Source organism: Mesocricetus auratus, unplaced genomic scaffold (genome assembly GCF_017639785.1).
Source record: "Mesocricetus auratus isolate SY011 unplaced genomic scaffold, BCM_Maur_2.0 Super-Scaffold_100010, whole genome shotgun sequence".
NCBI classification, from domain to species: Eukaryota; Metazoa; Chordata; class Mammalia; order Rodentia; family Cricetidae; genus Mesocricetus; species Mesocricetus auratus.
In genome coordinates, this window is record NW_024429194.1 from 44,773,749 (window position 1) to 44,797,762 (window position 24,014).

The 24,014-nt window shown below is 44.9% G+C and overlaps 1 long non-coding RNA gene across 1 annotated transcript; it reads left to right on the plus strand.

Moving 5' to 3' along the window:
* Positions 1 to 18,593: 18,593 nt before the first annotated feature.
* LOC121142634 lies at positions 18,594 to 22,411 on the plus strand. Its single transcript, XR_005879661.1, has 3 exons — positions 18,594 to 18,905; positions 19,169 to 19,511; positions 21,101 to 22,411. It is a non-coding gene; the product is annotated as an uncharacterized LOC121142634 (long non-coding RNA).
* Positions 22,412 to 24,014: the final 1,603 nt, after the last annotated feature.

Consider the following 24,014-nt stretch of genomic DNA (forward strand, 5'->3'; position numbering starts at 1 on the left):
AAAAACAGATCACAGCCGGGCGGTGGTGGCGCACGACTTTAATCCCAGCACTTAGGAGGCAGAGGCAGGCGGATCTCTGTGAGTTCGAGGCCAGGCTGGACCGACAGCCTCCAAAACAATACAGAGAAACCCTCTCTTGTAAAAACAAAAACAAACAAACAACAACAAAAAAAAGATCTCTCACACACACATTAAAAAAACAAAACAAAACAGATCACATACACCCAACATATAATGTCATAGTAGATATATTACCATTCCAAAATGTAGTAAAGGGAGTTGAGTGAAGAAATACTGGACCAAAGCAAGACCAAAGACCAAGTGGGCAAACTCCAAACTTTGCATCTCCAGGTCTGATATCAAAATGCCTTTCAGATCTCCAACTCCATCCAGCTTTGTTGATCACAACACACTTCCTTCTCTTGGGCTGGTTCTACTCCATTATCTCCAACATCTTGGGTTCTCCAAGGTAATTCAGGCTTCAGCTTCACAGCTTCACGCAATGGACTCTCTAGGCCTCCATTCAGGGACACCCTTGACACCCTTTGACACATGCCTGGCTTCTGCAGCTTTCCTTAGTCTCAGAGGCAAATTCCATAACCCCTTTCTTCTATCCTGAACTCTAAAGCTGTAATCATGTGGCTGAAGCTGCCAAGCGCTGCTGCTTGCTGGGACCGGACATCGCCCTCTCATTTTATTACATCTTCACCAGGTTTCTGGTTTTCATGGTTTCCTTCACATCCTAAGCTTGGCTGTCTGCAATTGGAGCTGTAGACCAGGCTGGCCTTAAACATCAGAGATCTGCCAGCCTCTGCCTTCCAAGTGCCAGAAATAAAGGTGTACAACACCACACTTGACCCTAAGCTTTCCTTTAGTTCCTTTTCACTAGTTGGAAACTTACTTAGCTGGGTGGGATTTTGTCCTGAGGTCACCACTCTCTTTAGTCTATTTCTTAATCTGTTTATCTCCTTGAACATAGGATTTAGCTCTATGCCACTTCCTGGTGCCCCTTTGCTCAGTCTGTACATTCTGTATTTTTATTTGCTCTGCTTGCTCTTTTTCATTATAAATCTTCATTAGAGTTACCACTAATAACCACATAAGAAAGTCTACACCAGTTTCTTTTGAGATTTCTTCTGCTAATGGAATTAATCAAAACACTGTACCTTAACCTCAGACAAGGACAAAAAGCAGCCACATTCTTAACCAAAATATCACAAGAATGATCTCTAGGCAACACACTAAAATTCTTATCCTCTGAAACCTCTTTTGGTAGCCCATGCAGTTCATCTAATCACAATCGGCACCACTGTCTTCCATGCTCCTACTAGTATGGCCCATCAAGCAGTGCTTAGAGGCCCCAGGCTCACCTTCTAGCATGGCAAGGGATTTAAAAAATGTATTTCTCTTTTGTGAAAGCCAAAGTTACATTTTCAGCTTTATTACTGTGCCTAAGAGATCCATGAAACAAAAATGCCTCTGATCTGCAAGTCTCTTGCTCAAGGACAGATAGTTCCTGAAATGCTGGAGGCTGTTGTTTATGGAAGATAATGAGCCACCTGTTTTTCACTCCTCTAAACAAGTTTGTTTGACCCATCTGTGTAGCACAAATAATAAAAACCCAGAAACAGATATTGGGGTTCAAGCTGAAGATCAGAGAAACAAAATAGCCAAGTCATGAGAGAGCTCTTACCCCTACCATGGCTGGGGCAATCCTGTCCGCAATGTGGCTGGAGACTTATTTCCTAAGACTGAATGTCAGCTCTGAGACGCTGCTTGTTTTATTTGCCTCTCTAGTGCTGATATTAAAGGCATGAGCCATCACTGCCCAGCTTCTATGGCTAACTAGTATGGCCGCTGGGATTAAAGGTGTGTACTGCTTGGCCTCTATGGCTGTGGCTAGTTTTGCATTATGATCTCCAGGCAAGCTTTATTAGATAATAAACAATGTATCACCAGACATCTATACCAGTTGTGCTTGATTATATATGGGTGGGAGTTTCGAAGGCAGGAAATATGTCAAGCTATACTCTTGCCCCTGATTAGGCCTGATGGGAAATGCAATGAATTATGGGTTTTCCTTCTTAAACCACTGCAAGCCATTTCCTGGGAACCTGGGTATGGACCTGGCCAGAGCCCATTCACCTTGTTTCAAATTTGGCTTTAAACTATGGTAGTGGTTTTATTCTTGATTCCTAGGATTAACACTTAACTCTTTGTTGTTGGTGTTTATATGTTAAGGTGTTTTGTCTGTATGTTTATCTGTGCACCACATGCTTGCCTGGTACCCTCAGAGGCCAGAAGAGATTGTCAGATCTCCTGGAACTGAAGTTTCAGATGACTGTGAACTACCATGTGGGTACTGGGAACTGAAGCTGGGTGGGTGTTCTGGAAAAGCAGTAGGATCTCTTAGCTGCTGAGCCATCTCTCTGACCTTTTTAAAAAAATGCAGCTAGGACAAATTTGAAACTAGGAGCATGGCTGACATTGTTGCCTTATCCTGTTCTAAGGAACAATGTTGCTTAAAACTGTTACTTAATGTGTTGTCTCTGTCCCAGCAGCTTCAGTAACCCCCTGAGGGCTTATGAGAAATGAGGGTCAAAGAAGGAGGGTTGTAGTTCAAGGTCAGCCCGTGCTTTAGCAAGACCTTCTCTCAACACACATGCACACACAATGCAAACTGGGACTGTGAGTGTGTGTGTGTGTGTGTGTGTGTGTGTGTGTGTATGCAATGTTGTGCCTAAATTCTGAACCACAAATTCACCAAGAGGCCCATTTCGATGCAAAAGCAGAGTCTTTTATTGTAGTTGTTTAATGAGCTAAACTCATTAGCTTGGGTTCCTCACTCTGCCACCATGGCGGATGGCTGGAGAAAGACCCCGAGCAACCTGGAGGCAGGGATCTTAAAGGGCAGCATAAGGGGAGTATCTAGGGGTATGAAACAGTCTCAGGATTGATGTGCTTCCAGGCTTGGATTACCTGCCCTGTGTTGATTGGTCAACTGGTTGTTATGGCCCATAGGCCCTCCCAGGGCGGTTGCTATGCTCTGCACATCACTGTTGTGCACTTGTCTGTAAAGCACACCCAGAGCCTTAAAGCCCAGCCCAGCTAACTTCTGATTGGTTCCTTGCCGGGAGGAGGGCATCTGACCTCCTAGTGACCACGACAGGAGTGGCAGAGTCATGGGAGTACATGTTAGCCTGTCATGGCTGCTAGAATAGGGAGGCTGGTCACTACATGCACATGTATGTGCATATGCCAGAAGTCCTCACTGAGTGTCTCCTTCTATCCCTTTTGTCTCAGTTAGGGTTTTACTGCTATGAAGAGTCACCATGACCATGGCTACTCTTACAAAGGAGAACATTTAATCGGGACAGGCTTACAGTTCTGAAGTTTAGTCCATTATCATAATGGCATGAAATGTGGTAGCATGCAGGCAGACTTGGTGTTGGAGAAGAAGCTATACATGGATCCACAGGCAGCAGGAAGAGAGAGTGACACTGGGCCTGGCTTGAGTGCATAAAACCTCAAGAGTCCCCCCCAGTGACGTACTTCCTTCAACACCCACTCCAACAAGGCCACGCCTCCTAGGAGTGTCACTCCTTATGAGCCTATAGGGGTCATTTTCATTCAAACCACCACACCTCTCCATCATATTTTTGGGGAGAGCAGAATCTCAGGCTGACCCTGGAGCTTCCTACTTTGGCTAGATTGGGCAGAGAGCCTCAAAGACCCTGTTGCAATACCATCTACCCCGCATCAGAATTACAGCAATGCATTGCCGTGCCTATATTTTTACATGGGCGTGGGAGACTCATGATCAGGTCCTCACGCTTTCACAGCAAACCCTTTACTGCCTGAGCCATCCCCCTGGCTCCAAAATTTGCAGTTTAACCAGTTGCTAAGGCTAGCAATGCAGAAACACTTTTAAGAAGTACCTTAGTGAAGGGCTATATGTAGGGCTAGTGGCTCTGTCTGCTCACAGTACTGCTTTCTAACATGGCCGCCAAATTGTGACCAGCCACACAACATGCAAAATGTTTGCAAAATGTCGTTGCTGCAACTGTTTGCTCTCTCCTTGGGCCAACTGATTGACTTGAACTTCCAGGTGTGTGTGTGGGGTTGGCGTTTAATAACAGTTTGCACCTTGGGACAGGAGGTGGGAGTGGGAGAGGAGAGGGTGTGTCATGGGAGACAGAGAAGTATGGGGGAAAAGACAAAGTCCCTGTCTGCACTGCAGTTAATGGTTAACTGCATGTGGACACAGGAGCTGTTGAGACTGTGGACTTCTGACCCCTTTTCTCGAAAATTATTGTTCGTGGCTTAATCACCTTTGGAGAGTTATAGACAATGGGAAGAGATTTAGACCTTTAATACCAAAGCCTCATGGACAAGAAGATTAGACCAGATAAAGATCTGGACTTTTCATTTGGAGCTTTTTTTTTTCTATCCCACTTGTAAGTTATGGATCACGTTTTGAATGACACTGGTAGAATCTTTATCAGCTTTATGGACCTATATTTTGCATGCCATAAAATTTATCCATTTTAAGTATTTGAGTAAAACTTCTATAAAAACCAAGTTTAAAAGTAATGCTGCTTTCTAGGCTCTCTCTCTCTCTCTCTCTCTCTCTCTCTCTCTTTCTCTCTCTCTCTCTCTCTCTCTCCTCTCAGTTTTTTTTAAGACAGATTGTGTAGACCAGGCTGGCTTCGAACTCATAGCTCCGCCTGCCTCTGCCTCCCGAGTGCTGGAATTAAAAGTGTTAGGCACCACTGTCTGGCTGCCAGTCCTCTTGCATGACCAGATAAGTTGAAAGTTTCAGTACTTGACTCCTTTTCACTAGGGTGTAATCCAGCCGCAATATGAAATGCTGTTCCTCAATGTTCTTTTGGAGTAGAAAAATATTGACCCAGAGAATTTTTTCATTAATGTGATGTCACGCCATAGCCCCTATCTTTATGCAGAGTAGGATGCAGTCAGAAATTCGTTACATAAATATGAGTTTCATAATTCTGTTCATCTCAAGTAATCCCTTTTATGCCATCAGTCACTTAGCACTAGTAATGTATTCTTTAAATAAATTAATCAGTATTTCAGCTAAAGGTATCTGCCAATGTTTAGAAAGAAATTACCAGATCTGAAGAGAACTAAACATAGGGATGTTGCTGCATGTAAAAGTGGTAATGTGATAAGGAAAGTAAATATACACATAGTAAAAATTAGAAATGCACATGAAGAAAGAATGAACACAAAGCATCAGTTCCACACTTGGACACGCCCAGTGAGCATTTCACATCAAAAATGAAATGTGCTTAACCTTTCTCTTTTATGCTAGATTTCTTCATAATTAGGAAGTTCGTACCCAGTGGATTCCAGTACTTGCTTTTTGTTTGTTTGTTTGTTTTTTGAGACAGAGTTTCTCTGTATTGTTTTGGAGGCTGTCCTGGAACTAGCTCTGTAGACCAGGCTGGCCTCGAACTCACAGAGATCTGCCTGCCTGTGCCTCCTGAGTGCTGGGATTAAAGGTGTGAGCCACCACCGCCAGGCCAGTACTTGCTTTATTTATACATATGCATGCATTTTTCTCTTCATTAGACAGAAATGTTTTTTTTCTGACTCACATTGTTTCGTTAAGAATCATCTGTGTGTGTGTGTGTGTGTGTGTGTGTGTGTGTGTGTGTGTGTGTGTGTGTGTGTGCGCGCGCGCGCGCGTGTGCATTTGTGCCCTGTGCAGGCTCACATACACCACGGGCATGTGTGTCAGTCAGAGGACAGCTCTCCAGAGTCAGTTCTCTCTGGACCTCTTGTGGGATGGAGAGCAAACGTAGGTTGTCAGCTCCAGCGCAGGCACCTCTACCCCACTGAGCCATCTCACCCGACTCCCTCACTGTTTCCTCCCTTTCTTTTTTCTTTTTGAGGAAGGCTCTCACCATGTAGCTGGCCTGGAACTCACTATGTAGACCAGGCTAGTCTTGTAGAGATCTGCCTCTACATGCCTGGCCTGGCCTTGTAGTCTTTGTAGTCTTGTAGTCTTATAGTCTTGTAGTCTTGTAGTCTCTCTCTCTCTCTCTCTCTCTCTCTCTCTCTCTCTCTCTCTCTCTCTCTCTCTCTCTCTCTCTCTCTCTCTCTCTCTCTCTCTCTCTCTCTCTGTTTTTCTGTGTGGTGTCCTGGCTGTCCTAAAACTCACCGTGTAGACCAGGCTGGTCTCAAACTCAGGGATCTGTTTGCCTCTGCCTCCCAAGTGCTAGTATTAGAAGTGTGTGCCAACACGGACTGGCCTTTTAGATTCTTTAAACACCATTAGAAAGAGGGAAAGTGGGAGGGGGAGGATCAATAAGGGAGAAGGAAGTAATATCGAGTCTCCCAGAGATGGTACTTTGGGTTTTCTTTGACCTATGGATGCTGGAAGTGCTGAGAAGTTCCTAGCTTTGGACCAAGAAATCTATTGTTGGATTCTCAGTCTTGGCTGATCCTTGCTTATTGTTCACTCCTTAATACTGAAAGTAAGCTTGGGCAGGTCCACAGTCCCATGCATAGCACCTGTCAGGTATGCAAACGGATTTTCCACACAGGTGTTTGGAAAGGGGGTTTAATGGACCTTTTGATCCAAGCATGTGATGTGTAAGAAAAAGGAAAACAAAGCCTTTGAAAATGGTGAACAGACATAACTTTTTCACCCAGGAGACTGAGTGTATGTGTGTGTGTGTGTGTGTGTGTGTGTGTGTGTGTGTGTGTGTGAGTGAGTGAGTGAAATCTTAAGGGAGAACTCAACATTTGTGATCCTGTCCATGGTGGGGAGGCTCAGGAACCAGACAGACTAAAGAACCTTGTGTCTTCACGAGTCTAGCCCTTCATTCTTTCTCACCCTCTCCAGAACTGCTGGGAATAAAAGATTGCTTTTGCTGTCTCCTGCAGCTGATAATTTACAGACGTGGGAACTGGAGGCAAACTTTGCAGACTCCTAAGATTCCCCTTTCACAGTCCAAAGATGATTTGGAATCATTTCCCCTCATATTTCCCATGAATCAAGCTCAGTGAAGGAGTACTACCTGCATCTTACTGGTCTGAGCTATGGAGGTAGATTTATCCTGTAGCTTTAGTGAGCCTCCCCACTCACCCCTCTGGGCTTCATTTCCATTGAAATGGTAAGGGAATGACTAATTACTGTAAAGGTTTGATAAGATACATTCACACACAATAAAGGGTGTCCTGCTGTGTCTGTAGCTTTAAAGACTTTGCATCACACATCTTAATTAGTAGCCTTTCTATTGAAAAGAAAATGCATTTGCAGTAACAATTCTTTAAAATAGCTGGATGGGCCCAGTGGTGGTGGTGCCCACCTTTAATCTCAGCACTTGGGAAGCAGAGGTATGCAGACCTCTGTGAGTTTGAGGCCAACCTGGTCTACAGAGAGAGAGAGAGAGTTCCAGGGCAGCCAAGGCAACACAAGGAAACCATATACCCCTCCCCCAATTGATGGCTTTGAAAGAAAGGAGTGTGCTTGGATGATTATATCCAGAATCATCTTTCTGTTTACTTCTCTCGCAACACTCCTTTCTTTTCTCCTTCCTTACCATGCTCTACTCTTTCCTCAGGAGAGTAAACCCAACTGGTCACAGACCTCTGTGCAGACATGTACACGCATACACATGCATGCACACGCAGACTGCACGCAGACTGTCATCTCACCTGTAGAATGGCACACAAGTGTGATCGGGGAATGTAAGGAGATGATTTTCAAAGCTGAGGCTTTCTCTAGGGAAGAGGGGAGGCAGGCAGAAATGGTGGAGACACCATTTCCTTTGACATATCCAAATGTTCACCTGTGGCAGCCCTCGGGGTAAAGCCCTGCTTCTAGACTCTCTAATATGCCTGGAGGATATTTCAATTATTGATAGGAAAGAAATTGTGGCTGGCTGGAAGAACTGGGGATGAGTTCCATCTTGCTCTTGATCTCTCGCTCTTGCTCTCTCTTTTCAGGGTTTCACTGCCTGAAATCCACCATGTGACCTGGAGGAAGTAGTCTTGAACTCATGGGTGATGCTCTTGCATCAGCCACTTGAGAGCTGAGATCACACAGGTGAGTTATTACACGCAGCTGGATTCCTTCTCTCATTTTGGGTTTATGTTGGGTATGTCAGTATTTTTCTTTAGTAATGATTGTTTACTTGGCTTACTTGAAGTTACCACTGAGTGCTGTTAACCAAGGAGAATTTTTTTTTTTTTTTTTGGTTTTTCGAGACAGGGTTTCTCTGTATTGTTTTGGAGGCTGTCCTGGAACTCACTCTGTAGACCAAGCTGGCCTCGAACTCACAGAGATCCGCCTGCCTCTGCCTCCCGAGTGCTGGGATTAAAGGCATGAGCCACCAATGCCCGGCTAACCAAGGAGAATTTAATGTCAGTGTTTTGGTGGCTCTGAGTATTTTCATTTTCTGGGTTCATTTGTTACCAAAGCATTTCAGATCCTGCCACCTGCTCCTGCCTGTCCTCTGATGTCGCTGCCCGTCTGTAGGCACTGACTTTCCCAAACACTTATAAATGCTCTCCTTCTAGCGTGTCTTATCCTAGAGTATTGGACCTTTATTTGTTGTTTCTCAGCTTTTTGCTCTTCCCTCTGTAGCTCTTCACAGCTGTGGGATTCCCCTTATCCAAACCTGGTGTCTCAGAAACTCAGCTTTGGAGTCGACAACCCAAGTTTTGAGCCAGGGACTTATCACACTCTTAGGTAAGTCTGCAAGCAAATCATTCTGTCTGCCATCTATCTGTCTGTCTTCTACATACCTGAAATAGAATGTATATGTATATATGTGCTTGTATATCTGCATGTACAAATATTTATATGCCTGTGTGTATATTTCTATTACTGATTTCTATGAAATTTTTCAAAACCTGGCTACTGTGAATTTCCCATGAAGCAACATTTGGACTGAGCTAAATAGTTGCTGTCTTTTTAGCTGACATGTGTTTTGTCCCCTCCCCCTTAACAGGGCAGCTTTTGAGGGGAGCTGTCCTTGGTTCATTTTTAAAAACATTTTTAGATTTATTTATTTTATTATTTTTACATATATGAATGTTTTGACAGCATGTATGCATGCATGTGTGATTGGAGTTTATAGAGGTCAGAAGAAGTGTTGGTTCTCTGGGACTGGAGTGGTTATGAGCCACCGTGTGGGTGTTGGAAATCAAACCCAGGTCCTCTTTAAGATCAGCAAGTGCTCATAACTGCTGAGCCATCTCTTCAGCCCTCCACATGGTTCTTACCCTGCCTTAACCCTTTTGCTGAAGAAAAGCCCTACCTTGCTGGTTAAGATGTTGCTGAGTCTTTTCTTTGGATTTATGGAACCCAGAACATGTAATGATTTGGGTGACACTGGGCTTTAGTTCTATGAATATGTCTGCCCAGATATGTACAGAGCCCCACCCACATTGTTCCTGCCCATTGCTTTTCTCTTCCTATGGAAACCTCTGCACCCTTAAGTTCCCTACAGTGCAGCTTTGAGGCAGTAGCCCCTCTGTCGTTTCAAGATTGCCTTGAATAAGCCTGATTCCTTCCTTCCGATTCTTGTGTCCTGAATATTGGTCTTTGAGTGGCAGATGTCCAGGGTGTTTAGTTCTGGTAATATGTTGACCCGTGCCACTAGTTTAATTTTAAATTATTGACTTTTCTGAGGGCTATTGGAGCTAGGCTGTTCTCAGATTTCCTGCTGAGCTACAGCCATCAATTCCTAAGGAAGGGTCAACAGGCGAGCAGATGAACGGACAATGGCACCGAGGAGTGCCATGGGCCTTCTTACCAGCTGTCTTTTATATCCTGATCCTTCTCTTCTGCTGTACCTTTGACTAGAACTGTCCTATGGCAGGAGAACAGACAGACAGCGAGGTCAACACCAGAATAAAAGAAAACAGCTTGGAATCTCTCCCAGCTAGGCTGGCAAGGTAACAGAAGTTGTACAGTAAAAGTATGCTGAACAAAAAATCCGAGAAGGTCCCAATCCTCAGGGTACCTGGAACCTTTGAACTTCTTTCTGTGCCAACTCTGGCCCACCCCCTTCTTGGAAGGGCTCTCCCTTCTGTCCAGTTTCTTGACAGATGTTCACCAGACCTTCTACTGGGCGCTGGACTTCTTCCTCTTCCTCAGTCCTTTACCTAAGAAGTCACACTTCCTTCAGGGCTGGGGATGGACAGTGCACACACCACCTTTCCCCAGAGAATCCACAGTTCTGAGGATGATCCCACTCTGCTGGTGCGTGTGTTTCTCTTGAGTACTGACTTGTCTTTGTACACCTGCCTTCTCCAGCCTATTCCCTTTCTCTATGAAAAACTCCCATCTCAATCAACACTGGATTCCAAACCTTTCTTTCCCTTTAGACTTCTATCCCCAAACATCGTGTTGGGTGGAACAGAACTGAACTCTTTAAGAAAATCCAGTTTTCTGTTTTTTTGTTATTAAGCAAGATACCCACTCCTACAGAAGTGTACTTGTTGAAGGGCACAGAACTGCAGTAAGGGAGGAGCACGCTAAATCCAACTTTCTAACTCACTGCTTTTACACTACCTGGTGCATCCCATGTGATTGAAGGGAGGAGGAAATGACATGCCCATGGCTAAGACTCTTCACCATCCCTTCTCTAAATAAACGTGATCGTACTCTACCAAAGTGGATTCTGCACTGCCTGTGAAGGGGCGTTCTCCAGATGTTCCCATCTGTTCCCTGCAGTTGATGAGGTTGCTGCTTTCTGTACCCAATGACAGGTTCTTCCTACCCATGCTCATAGGACCCTACATGATCCTGATCTTGCATCTTCCTGTGGGAGGCTTGTCCCGCATAGAGAGATGGAAAGAGCTGGAAGACTTCTAGCAGTGAGTCAGTAGATCACTATGCCTCTGCTGGGCAGCTTGACTCAGAAATCAGCACCTTTAGTTTTTCAGAGAACTCTTCACATTTGTCCTACTTCAACCTTTTATTCAAACGATGTTCACAGGGAAGGGGTTTAACCTACTGGTGAATGGCAGGCCGCAAGACTTTTCTCCTGATGCTCTGTATTCCTGCCTTAGAGTTGCTTGTAATGGAACAGTTGACTTTGTGAAGGGAGAACAGGTTTAGGAACTAACTTCAGAGTATTCTGGGGTGGGTGAGAAATCGGGTTCAACTCATATTGCAGCATGGATAAAGGGCTCAACAACCTGATGGGGGACGTCCTTCTGTGTATATGTTGTCTTATTGGTTGATTAAATAAAGCACTGTTGGCCAATAGGGAAGCATGATAGGTGGGACTAGGAGTCGAGGAAGATTCTGGGAAACAGAGGCACAGTCAGTCAAGATGTAGGATGCGGGAGAAGTAAGAGATCCCGACCCTTTTCTCGGGTAAGAAAAGATCTCATGGAAATACTCAGATTAACAGTTGTGGGTTAAGAATTAAGTCAGAGCTAGCCAATAAGAAACCAAACAAATGGTCAACAGCTTCATAATTAATACAGTGTTTCGTGTGTTATTTGGGGGCTAAGACAACTCGGGACCCAGGCGGCTGGCAGAAGACTACACGTTACGATAACCATATGGGGTTTGTTATGTTTGTTGAGGAGGAAACCCTGCAGAAGTGACCTGTGGTGGAAGACACAACCTGCCTCCTGCCTCCATCCTGCATGGTTAGTTACTCATTGGTTCCCTTGTTGGTCTTTCCCTTTTCCCAATATCACACCTCCTAAATCAATTTCGCAAAGCCTTCCTCTGCTCTGTACCTGCTCACTCTGAATATTGATCTGGTATTGACTGGGCCACTCTGGCACCAGCTGTCTCATCACCCAGCCCATCTTCAGCAAGAAACATGTTTTGCTTGGTAGCCAGAATCCTCTTACCCCTGAGGTTTCTTTAGTGATTTCTGTCCTCTGTCTCCCGCTCTGCCCCTTGACATCTGAGTTGGACCTGACCTCTCCCCAACCCTCTGAAGACCACTGAAGTTTGGACTGTTGTATGGCTTAAATGAAAGAAATCACAGAGTGCAGCATGAACATTAGCTGATAACCTTCTTGTGCTTCTCAAGAGAATTTCTCTGCACACATCTTCCCAGTCGGCCCTCTCACCTCTGAGTCCTTCCTGTTGCGTACACACACCTCATGTGACCCTTTTGCTCAGATGACCTTGGAAAACTGGTGAATGGTTTATCTAAACGGAGAGTTCTTAAAGTCTGGCTATGTGGAACTGGTTGTCTCTGCCATCGGTGCCACCTGGGGACCTGTGAGGAAGTTAGACACCAAGTCGGGATCCACCCAGACTCTGAGAGTCTGAGGTGTTGTGGCTGTGCCTAGCCACCTGTGTGACTGATCCGTGACATTGTTGTGCCCGTGGTTTTGTTGTTCATGACATTCTTCTGGTGTACTAACTTTGCCCTTTTTTTGTTTTGTTTTGTTTTGTTTTGTTTTTTTGGCCTTCTACTCCTTACTCTTTGGTATCTAGGGTCTGAATCACCTTTGACCAGTCAGACACTTCCTGGAGGTGCTTAACAGAGTGCTTTCTAGTGTGCAGTTCCTGCACGGACCAACTAACCCAGAGCCCACAACCTCAGCCACTTCACACCCTGTTTTGGCTTTCAAACTCCAGCTACTGTTTGCCTGCCCCAGCCATGGCAGGAACAGGTAGCAGACACCTGGAGACAGCCCTTTTGCCCCAGAACCCACACAAGGCTGCTAACTAACCAGTTCTAAGTCTGCTAGCTTTGCCTTATTCTCCCTCCCCTCAGAAACCACCATGGAAGCTGCTACCACTGTTGTCTGGTCCCACTGCCCCCTCAACCACCTCACTGCTTTCCAGTGTGGCCCTTTATGGTGACTTTCTCCCTCCTCTTGGGATCCATGGGTAATCAACTTTTATTGCCATCGCATTCCTCTGCTGATGTGTTGGCCGCTGTCCTACTTAGACAAGAGCAAAGCCTTACCAGACATCTTGCCCTGGCACACTGCCAGACCTCTGGTTTCTATGTGGTGTCCCAATTATATCTGATGTCTATTCAGCCTAGCAAATGTCTTGCTGATACCCTGAACTTAACTTCTACTATATGAGGACACAGATATTTCTACATTTTTACCATTGAACGTTACTTGTCCAATTGTTTTCTTAATAGCTTTGTATATAAGTATTATTTTATTTTACTTTAAAAACAAAACAAAACAACAATAACAACAACAACAAACCCCTCCAGTTTCCAGTGGAGAAGCAAGTCTTTAAAAAGACCCAAACCCAGCCAGGAGGTGGTAGCACACGCCTTTAAACCCAGCACTTGGGAGGCAGAGGCAGGAGGATCTCTGAGTTTGAGGCCAGCCTGGTCTACAGAGCGAGTTCTTGGACAGCCAGAGCTGTTACATAGAGAAACCCTGTCTCAAAAAACCAAAATCAATCAATTAATACCCAAGCTCAGCATTTTTATGGGATGACAGATGAGCTGAGGCAGTGATCAATCTTTATTTTGGTTGTTGTGAAATTTTTTTGTTTATTTTTTGAGGCATGGTATCTCATCTTTTTGTAACAGCCAAGTCACCCTCAGCCTTAGCATTTGGATCAGATACTTCCTTACTCGAGCAGTGAGTAGATAGAAAGGTGTCCTGTCCATTATAGGATTTTAATGTAAGGACATCATTATTGATTTTGTTGTTGTTGTTTTTCAAGACAGAGTTTCTTTGTGTAACAGTCCTGGCTGTCCTGGAACTTACTTTGTAGACCAGGTTGGCCTTGAACTCACAGAGATCGACCTACCTCTGCCTCCTGAATGCTGGGATCAAGGGCTTGCGCCACCACCGCCTGGCTTAGTTTGAGACAAGGTCTCCATACATAGCCAGGACTGGTCTCAAACTCATAATTAAGACTGGAGAAGCCTAAGTGTGAGGACTCAAGTGTGATCCCTCAGTGTCATCAACATGTTATCATGGGAAGATGAGTGGGTCATGGGACCCTACCCGTCTCTGACCATTTATTTGTAGGTAGTGGCTCATGAGGAAGGAGAGACATTCCCTTCCTTGGTACAATTACTGACACTTGCTCCTATAAAGACACCCTCCCCACTGTTCCTGTGATAACCCTAAAGAACACCCCCACCAAGGACATGAGAGCAGAGGGATGCTAGCTGGGAAGAAGGAGGAGTGGAGGGAAACAAAAGAGAATAATGGCAGGGGCAGGAGTGAGTATGACAAGAACTCCTTACGTAGATGTATGAAAATGTTACAAAGGTGCTCACTGTAATATACAATTAATTTATGCTAACAAAACATTTAAGAAAAATCGGGGTGTGGTGGGGTGTGTGCTCATCTCAGTGTTGAGGAGGCAGAAACAGGAGGATCTTTGGGATCCTATGATCAATCACCCTAGGGAGTGAGCTCATCTTACCCTGGTCAGTGAGCTTCAGGCCAATGAGAGACCCTGCATCGAAAAATAAAGTAGATGGTTTCTGAAAGACAAAACCCTAGGTTGACCTTTGGCTTACACACACACACACACACACACACACACACACACACACACACACACACACACACACACACGAACGAAATCTCACATCCATCCCACCCCGTGTTTGCTTTATAATACCCATGTTTTGTGGTATTATAAAATATCTGAGGTATTTTACCCCATGAAAGTAAACAAACATGTTTCTAAATATTGTTAAATATTTCAGAAAGTTGGGGGGGGCAAGTGTGGTGGTAAAATCTCTATAGGCAGCCAGCATTCTAGTATTAGAAGAGACCCCGAGGCACGGCCACCTTGCTGGGGGACACTCTCTATGCCATTCTCTTGGTGGTGGTGGCCATTAGTGAAGGGTGTGAATGGCTTCAGTCTCTGGCACTTTCTCTTCTCTTGCACTGAGATGACTAGCTGGAGCTGCTTCATGACGCTCTACATTTTCCAGCAAGCCTCCGCCATCTGCTTTGTCCTGTGGTTGCAGGACAGCCCTAGGGTTCTGTGGAAGAAGGTACTCTGAGAGGTGTAAATCTCAGGGGTTCAGGCCCATGGAATAGGGGCCTGTAGTCATGGTTACCCCACATCACCGGGGGAGCCTGGTGCAAATGCAAAGCCCTTTCTGACCAGACACAATGCTCCTCTAGACAGGCTTGGTTTCTACTTAACATGTTAGCAACGAGGAGGTATGTGCAGCTCCATGTATATCTACATACTAGAAGATGGCTCAATGCACGAAGAGGAACATACATTCTTCATATCCATTGGATATATTTCACACATTGACCAAGGTGGAGAGTACACTCCCTGCTTGGATATTGCTTTACATTTTGATTATATGAGGTGTGGAACACTATGACATTTTGATATTTAGGGTCCTTTGGAGGTCTTGCATTTTGGCAGGCAAGGCCTGAAGTTCTGCACTGTAAGGAACACTCTAGGTAATTTTTATGTATACCAACATTTAGGGACTATCACATCAACATAAGTATTTAAAATATGTTCTCTAAAAATGGATATTGCTTTACATTTTGATTATATGAGGTGTGGAACACTATGACATTTTGATATTTAGGGTCCTTTGGAGGTCTTGCATTTGGGCAGGCAAGGCCTGAAGTTCTGCACTGTAAGGAACACTCTAGGTAATTTTTATGTATACCAACATTTAGGGACTATCACATCAAAATAAGTATTTAAAATATGTTCTTTAAAAATTGGGTGTGGGAAGTGGTATGATTCAGCAGGTAAAGGTAATTGATGCCAACCCTGACCACCTGTGTTTGAGCCTCAGGATTTACATGGTGGAAGGGGAGTGTTCTCCTTTGGACTTTTCAGGTGTACCATGGTGTGTGTGTGTGTGTGTGTGTGTGTGTGTGTGAGAGAGAGAGAGAGAGAGATCCCCCCTCTCTCTCACACACACAAATATATATATATTAAAATAAAAATTTAAAAAGAAACATTTATTGCCTACAGATACTATATAAATCTTCAATGTAGGCATATTTCCTGCCTGGTATGCACAAAGCCCTGGGTTCAACCCTAGCACTCCAGAATCCAGATGTGGTGGTGGTGCACACCTGAAAAGTCAGGATGGAGGAGTTGGAGGCAGGAATATTAGGAGTTCAAGGTCATCTTTGGCAGCATAGTGAGTTTGAGGACAGCCTGGGCTATGTGAGACTTTGCTTCAAAAGCAAAAAAGTTTATTGGAAACTTCTGTATGTATGCATACAAACAATTATACATACATATATGTATGTATATATACTTGTAATTTTTTCTTAAAGAAACAGTCTTGTTATGTAGACAAGGCAGGCCTAGGATTTGTAATCCTCTTGCATCTGCCTCCTGAGTCCTGGGATTACAGGTGTGTACCACCATGCTGTTTTCTATTTCTTTAGATGCAGAAAATTTGGAAAATGTAAGAAAGGAGAAAAAAAGTAAGGCAATACAGGGAGTTTACTACCAAAAGACTGCTGTGTCTTCTGATAGAGTCTTTCATTTGAGTCAATTTACTGTTCCTATCAATATCTATCCATCCATCCATCCATCCATCCATCCATCCATCCATCCATCCATCCATCCATCCATCTGTTTATCTATTCATCTTTCAGGCTGAGAATTCAGTCTAATACCCTGTATGTATCAGGTAAATCAGGTAAGACATCTATCATGGAACCATATGTTTTGATTCCGTTGCAAATGGGAAGCATGCACACAACTAAGAATCAACAAGTACCAAAGGCTTAGAAAGGAAAGCATTACCTTAGCCTCCCACTTTTCTCTGCATTCTGCTTCCCGAGGCCCTTGGTTAGGACTCTATATTTCTTCCTCATTTACTCTTTACTTCTAAGCACTATGCTCATCATATGTATTACACATTTAGTCATTTATTTTGGATATGATCTCTTGGCTTTCTATTGTAGCTGATGATTTAGCTCATTTAAAATTTTTTACTGTTTATTTTTTGAAGCAGAGTTGGATTTTCATTATATAACATTTGATAATAGATTCTAAACATGAGAGTTAAGAGAAGGGAGACACTCAAAAAAAAAAAAAAAAAAAAGAAACGCCTGAGGGCAGGGGTTTGGGCTCCTCTGAGTGTCTTAGGGTTTAGTTCTTCTTCCTCTGCCTTCCTTCCCCATCCTTCTAACAATAGTGAGCGCCACATTGGAGGTCAAGTGATAGTCATATCTTCCTACTATTGGGTCAAATTGCACATTCTTTTGTTTTTCTTGCAGTTAACAATGATAAAGTTATGTTAATTTTAATTTTTTTATGATCTTTAATGGACCTACCAGTTATGAAAGGTGTCAGAATGAAAATGCATTATTTAGGGGCTGGAGAGATGGCTCAGAGGTTAAGAGCACTGGCTGCTCTTCCAGAGGTCCTGAGTTCAATTCCCAGCAACCACATGGTGGCTCACAACCATCTGTAGTGAGATCTGGTGCCCTCTTCTGGCCAGCAGGCATACATGGAGGCAAAGTATTGTATACATAATAAATAAATAAAAAACCTTAAGAAAAGAAAATGCATTATTTATATTTAACTCTGACAAGGTAATACTATTAGGAGCTCTTGAGAGAGAAGCTCTCATGCGCATGTACTTGATGGCAAAAACTATCACAAAAGCCTGCCAGGACACCCTTGCACAAAGGCTATTGTAGCATCACAGACACTTCTGTAAGGGGAACTGCCGGAGTATTCTGGGCTATTGCCAACTTTGTTACTAGCCAAAAGGCTAGCACTTGAAACGATCTTGTAGTTTTCTTGATTGTGCTTTCTAAAATGTCCCTTGCCTCAACATACCTGGATATGCTCAGACATGGCTATGGTACATGTATCAAAGGCCATCCTTGAATAATTATCTTGGAAAAAACACATTATTTAGCTTGACACTATACACCATAGTTTATTTTTATTCTAAGTACTTCAACAGATCTTTCCCACAAAATTTCTTGGAATGGCCTTCCAAATGCTTGAACAAACTGCACAACCCGCTCATGGTGGATGCCTTCCTTAGAAAGCTCCTGTTTGTCCACCATGGTGGATGCCTTCCTTAGAAAGCTCCTGTTTGTCCGTCTTGGGTTCTGCCTCTGCTGGTTCAGGTTTTCTGCCTTGACGCACATCCATCTTCCTGTTGATCATGTGTTCCTTTCTGCTCTTGTTTCGAGAATTTGCATGAGATGGGCGATGTCCTAGGTTGATTCCTAATTTTATTCCTCTTCTCTCATGTCCCTCTTATTTCCGCATGGGTTGGCTTCCAATCAGCTTTGTCTAACAACACTTCTCTGGATTGTTGTTTGTTTCAGCCCCGGTGCTGTAAGGAAGAGCCCCTTCTTACATGTGCTTCCTTTAGTGTGTAGGATGGACCTTGCTCAGGCTAGGCAGGCACTGTGCTACTGAACTTTGCCCTCAGTCTGGTTGATTTTTGTCTTCCTTGCTCGCCAGTCAACTCATGCTGCATGGATGTTCTCTGTGTGTCCTGTGGTCTGTCCGTCTTTGAGGATAGTAATTGATACTTTCTTGGATTTTACTCTGCTCTCCACATTGATTGTCTTTTCTTCTCTCTCTTTTTCTGGTCATGTTATTACTTTATTTATTCATGAGATACACATGTGCCAGAAATTGCTGATGATGTTGGAGTCACTTGTAATGGCAAATAAGATGAATGTCCCTGCCGTTATGAATATCATAGTCTAGCGAGGGAGGATCATAAACGAACGAATTCGATTCTGACCGTGAATAGGGATAAAGCTGACTGAAGTTACTGTTTTTGAAAAGGGCTAGAAGTGGAAAGAGGTCTCTGTCTCAGACTATCCCTTGCTTCCGGCACTGTGTTGATGCAAAGCGTGTGTTCCATTGGGCCTGCGCATTAGCGTTTTCACCCACTGCAGCTTTCAATGGGTTGGGCTTGGTTACAGCACGATGGCAGGTATCCAAGAGAAGTTTTCAGAGGAGAACGGTAAGAGTCTGGGTTATAGGAGGGCCATGAGGGGTGACCTATTCAGTGTGGCCCTTGGGAGTTAACACTGTTTCCTTCGCAGCCTCTCTGGGGCTGGGCAGGGTCAGGGATCAATGTACGTCATTCGACAGCTGTGTGTGGTCTGCGTGCGTGACCTACAGTGAAGGACGCTGACATGAATAGAGGGAACAATGGCAGACCTTAGACAGTCCTGAGGTAATTTTTTTTCCTCTCCCCCTTTTGTTCCTGATTTATGTCGGAAGAAATTAAGGCACAAAGAGACTAAGGAACTGTCCTGCATGTCACCCAGGAAGCTGTAGAAACGAGCTGGCATCTGCATGAAAACAGGCTTTACAGGGTCTCTGACTACATTAAAACAAAGTCAAAGGCAACTCATTGTGGTTGGACACCGGAGGAGGAGCACGTTCCTAACCCCAGCATTTAGGAAGCTGGGACAGGAAGGTCCCAAGTTTGAGGACAGCAAGACCATGTCTCAACAAAACAAACCCACCCATGCATTCAACCAACAAAAACCAACAAACAACAGCTTCTAGAAAGTCCGAGAACAACAATATAACAGCAACTGCTTAAAAGACCTAGTTAGAGGTAAGAATAAATAAACAAATAAATAAATAATAATAATAAAAAAACTGGGGGCTGCTGATTCACCAAAGCCGTCTGCCTTCTGCTCTGTGGGTCTTCGGTGTCTTCTGATTCCTCGCGGAGGGAGAATTGGGAGCCACATTCCCTGTGCAAGGGGATTCCGGTTTTCTGAACCCCTGTGACACTCGATGGATTCAGAGGGTCTCATGTGGATGGACTGTAATTGTTCACATTCATTCACACAAGGTCTGGGAATGACTGGGTCACACTCCCTTCCATATCCTGCAATTATTTCATCAGCAGAGATCTGTGTGGGCAGATGGCCAGTATTTCCATACGACCAAAGTTTTGCACACTCAATGCCTTATTTACACACCCACCTTTGTCAATCAGACAGGTCCATTGTTTTTCCTTTTCAAGATTTGTATGCTGTGTGTGTGTGTACGCGCATGTGAGAGTGGGTGTCTGCAGAGGCCAGGGGGATCAGATCTCTTGGAACTTGCCAGTGTGGGTGCCGGGAATTGAACTGGGGTCCTCTGGAAGAGCAGTTAGCACCCTTAACTACTGTGCCATCTTTTTAGCCCCCATACAGGTTTGTTTAAGCAAGCAATTTAGGAGTCTTCCATTTATGCCTGTGAAACATAAGGAAGGAGACTCTTCAAAACTGGGCTTGCTGTTTTAGGATTCTGACTCTCACTGCTTATTGGCTTCAGAGTCAACCAAACTGTTTTGTTAATAATGCGGCACTTTACCCCTGACTCAGCTCTTTTCAATCTTTTGCTTAGCACGATGGGCTATTCCACTTTTGGCCACCAGATGGCAGAGTGTTGCTGTGTTATGATTTGGGGATTTTTTTCCCCCCTTGGGAAGACCAGCAGCTTGAATTCTCATTAACAGTTATAATCTTGGAAAACTTTGGACATGGGATTCTATCTTCTTTTGTTCTGTGTTTTTGATGTAAGGTTTCATTTTATTTATCCGTTTTGGGTTTTCAAGACAGGCTTTCTCTGTGTTGCACAGGCTGTCCTGGAACTCTCTCTGTAGACCAGGATGGCCTTGAACTCACAGAGATCCACCTGCATCTGCCCTCGAATGCTGGGACTAAAGGCGTGTACCACCATGGCCCAGCACTGTCTCACCTTAAATATGTGACCCTCCTGCCTCTGTTTCCTGGGGTTGGGATTACGGATGTGTACCACCATGCCTAGCTACGTTGTCTGTCTTTCTATGTAGATATTTAGATGGTATGAGCCACAAACAGACTTTGATAGAAAGGGCTTTTGTTTTGTTTTGTTTTTTCTTAATCATTTTTAGTTGCTAGTGTTTCTTTCCTTGATTGTATTTGTTGTTGTTTGAGACAGGGACTCACTATGCATCTCTGGCTGTCCTGGAACTTGCTCGGTAGACCAGGCTGGTCTCTAACTCACAGAGATCCTCCTGCCTCTGCCTCCCTAGTGCTGGGATTTAAAGGCGTGCGCCACCACCGCCTGGCACCCAGCTACTTCTTAACATTTTTGTTTTTTCACTTTGGAAGGAGTAAGTGAAGAAAAATATCTGTTTTAAAAGCTCCTTCACTCTGCTTCCTTATTTAGGATGCTGTTCTGTGTCCCACAGGACCGACCCAGAAACACCTTCCTCCTTTGAATTGGCACCTTAAGAGCAAAGATACTAATAAGGGTCTACACAGACAGCGTGGCAGGTAGCTCCAGCTTTTGTAGCCAAACGCTGTTTTTGGTGAGAGATGAGAATGAAGATTCGTGTACACAAGCAACAGAGGTCTCCCTGTGTGGTTTGGCTGGGATAGGTTATGACTGTAGGGCTCTGGAGAAAGCAGAGAGTTTGTTGTACAGAGGTCCAGCCCATTTTGAGAAAAGCAAAAGTCTCATCTATAATTGCAACCTGTACGCAAGGCCTCCACCTCAAGCTGGTGCCTGAGGATTAGGAACGGAACATGTGGGGTAAGGAAAGCTTCCTCGCCCTTTATTCCCTTTGTTCAACATCCCTGGCCCGACTTGAAAGACTAGAGGTTCCAGGAGAGGGCGAAGCAGCCAGGTTGTCCCTGTTGTGAACGGTCTGTGTCCGTCTCCTGCAACTGCTCCCTCTGGTGCTCAGAAGTGGAATTTGCTACTAACCTGGTGCTCAGACTGCCCAGCCTGCCATCAACTTTTCTTCAACTTACGCATTGCACCCGAAGAGGTCTGGAGATCACTGGGTCCTCTGCCCTTGACTCTCAAAGCCGTCCCCCGCCCCAAGACAATGAAAAAACTATATCCTGTCACTCTTTACCCTGAGTGTGTTTTCACCAAGAAGCCAGCAGTCCCCACGGCAGCCAGGACCAGGGGTTTATGAGGGCATCTCGCTACCTCCGAGGTCTTGTGTGAGACGTTGGAAGGATGAACGAGTTGTCCTTTCTCAATAATTCGAACTTTCAGCTATGTTTTGAGACCCTTGGATTGTCAAGGCCATGCGAGTGAAAAGCATTGCGATTATTTATTGCCACAATTGCCGTCTGTCGGCTTCTCGGCTGACACCCAAGGCTCCTCGTCCATCTTTCCAAACATCAAACAGATTACCAATGCTTAAGAAGAGAAGTGCTGTCATGCAAGATTCATAAAGAGACGCCACTTGCAGAGACCTCCTCCTGAGCATCTGACATCACCGAGGGGATTGACATAAAGCAAGCTGTCCCCAAGCACAGGCGCTGGCGCTGAGCTCCGATGCGGGACCTCTGAAGGGTGGGCCTTTTATTTTCAGAAGGCATTGTCTTGGTGTAGACATGGCAGCTATGTTTTCCTGACACCTTGTCTTGTGCTGAAAGACACATCGGTTATACCTTCCCCGACATCAGAGGGTTTGTTAAAGCCTGGTTGAAGAGAATCATAATAAAAATCTATAAGCACGGGCGTTTATGTATTTCACTTTTTATTGAATTCTTTCTAGTATGAAAGTCGCTATTTTGTAGCATTCAGCATGGTGTCCATCTGCTGATGGAATACTGGAATACTTTATATGAGCGCTGAGGGGCAGCGGGCAGATAAGGGAGAGAATAGGCCAGGCTGGGTGAAGTGGAGATACTATTACTTTCTGAAGGTGGCTGGCTTTGGCAACACTCAAACCCTCATTTCCTTCTTGGCTTTCTTTTTGTGGAGGTGAGCTTTTTTTTTTCCTATAAGGTGGGGTGATTTTCCGATACAGTTGAAAGTCATCTTTAAGAGAAAAATCACACCATCTACTAATTAAATAAATAAATAAATAAAAAGGCTGTGTGAACAGAGCATTGAAGCTGCTGGCTGAGCTGCTCTTAGGTAAAAGCTCTGCTGTCTTTGTTTGACTTTTGGAGACAGGGTCTTACTATGTAGCCCAGGCTAACCTTGAACTTGAGGTCCTTCTGCTTCAGCCCCTTGAGTGCTAGGATTACAGGGCTGTGTCCTATGTGCAGGTGCTCATAGATGATCGAATAATGTGTGTGGATGTGGGGGGGTATGTGTCATGTTTTTGTTGTTGTTGTTTTTGTTTTTCGAGATAGGGTTTCTCTGTAGTTTTGGAGCCTGTCCTGGAACTAGCTCTGTAGACCAGGCTGGCTTTGAACTCACAGTGGTCCACTTGCCTCTGCCTCCCGCATGCTGGACTAAAGGTGTGTGCCACCACTGCCCAGCTCAAATAAAGTTTTTTAAAGGCAGGATCTCATGTTGCTCAGGCTGGCCTCCAATCTTTCCATGTAGCTCAGGCTGGCCTCAAATCTTTCCATGTAGCTGAGGATGACCTTGGACTTCTGATCCTCCTGCAGATACTTCTCCCAGTGCTGGGGCTACAGATGTGAGTTATCAGGCCAGTGTCTAGGTGTTCCCAGGATCTAGCTCCCTCCACGCCCCAGGCCGGGGGTTTACCTGTTAGGCTATCTCCACACTCAGTCTCTGTCTCTCATTTTTTCCTGGAGCAGGTTTCCCACTTCTGTGGATCCAATCATCGCTGCCACGGTGCTGGGAGAGGCCTCCCTATGCTACCTAGTTTGGGGGTCAGTGCGGCAGTCTCTCCCTATCATGTCTCGTTGTTGCTATAGTTACATAAACACGTGCCCTGTTGGGGATCGTGCCCCATCCCACCACTGGAGGGCAGGAACATGGAGTGGCAGGGGTGTGGGCAGGGTGCCATGTCCTCCTACTAGGCCCCCAGCGCAGAGCCTGCTGACTGTATTTGTGGTAGAGAACCGTCTGTTACGCAGTGACTCCTTGGCCTAGACAGCCTGTCTGAAGTCAGTGCAGTGCCGATGGCCTGTCTTAGCGAGGGAGAGGCAGAGGTGGGCCCTGGTAGGCACAGATTCTCCATGCCTTAAACAGGGCACGGGCTTGCCTCCGCAGAGTGATGTGCTCTGGGGCTGCAGAAGGAACATCTTCCCAGTGACGAGTTCTATGTCCTCAGCTGCTCTTGGGCAAGGGCTTGTCTTCTTTGTTCCTGGGGCCCCGGCTGGGCTGACTGGGCTGTCCCTGCGGAGAGTGTGGTGGTTAT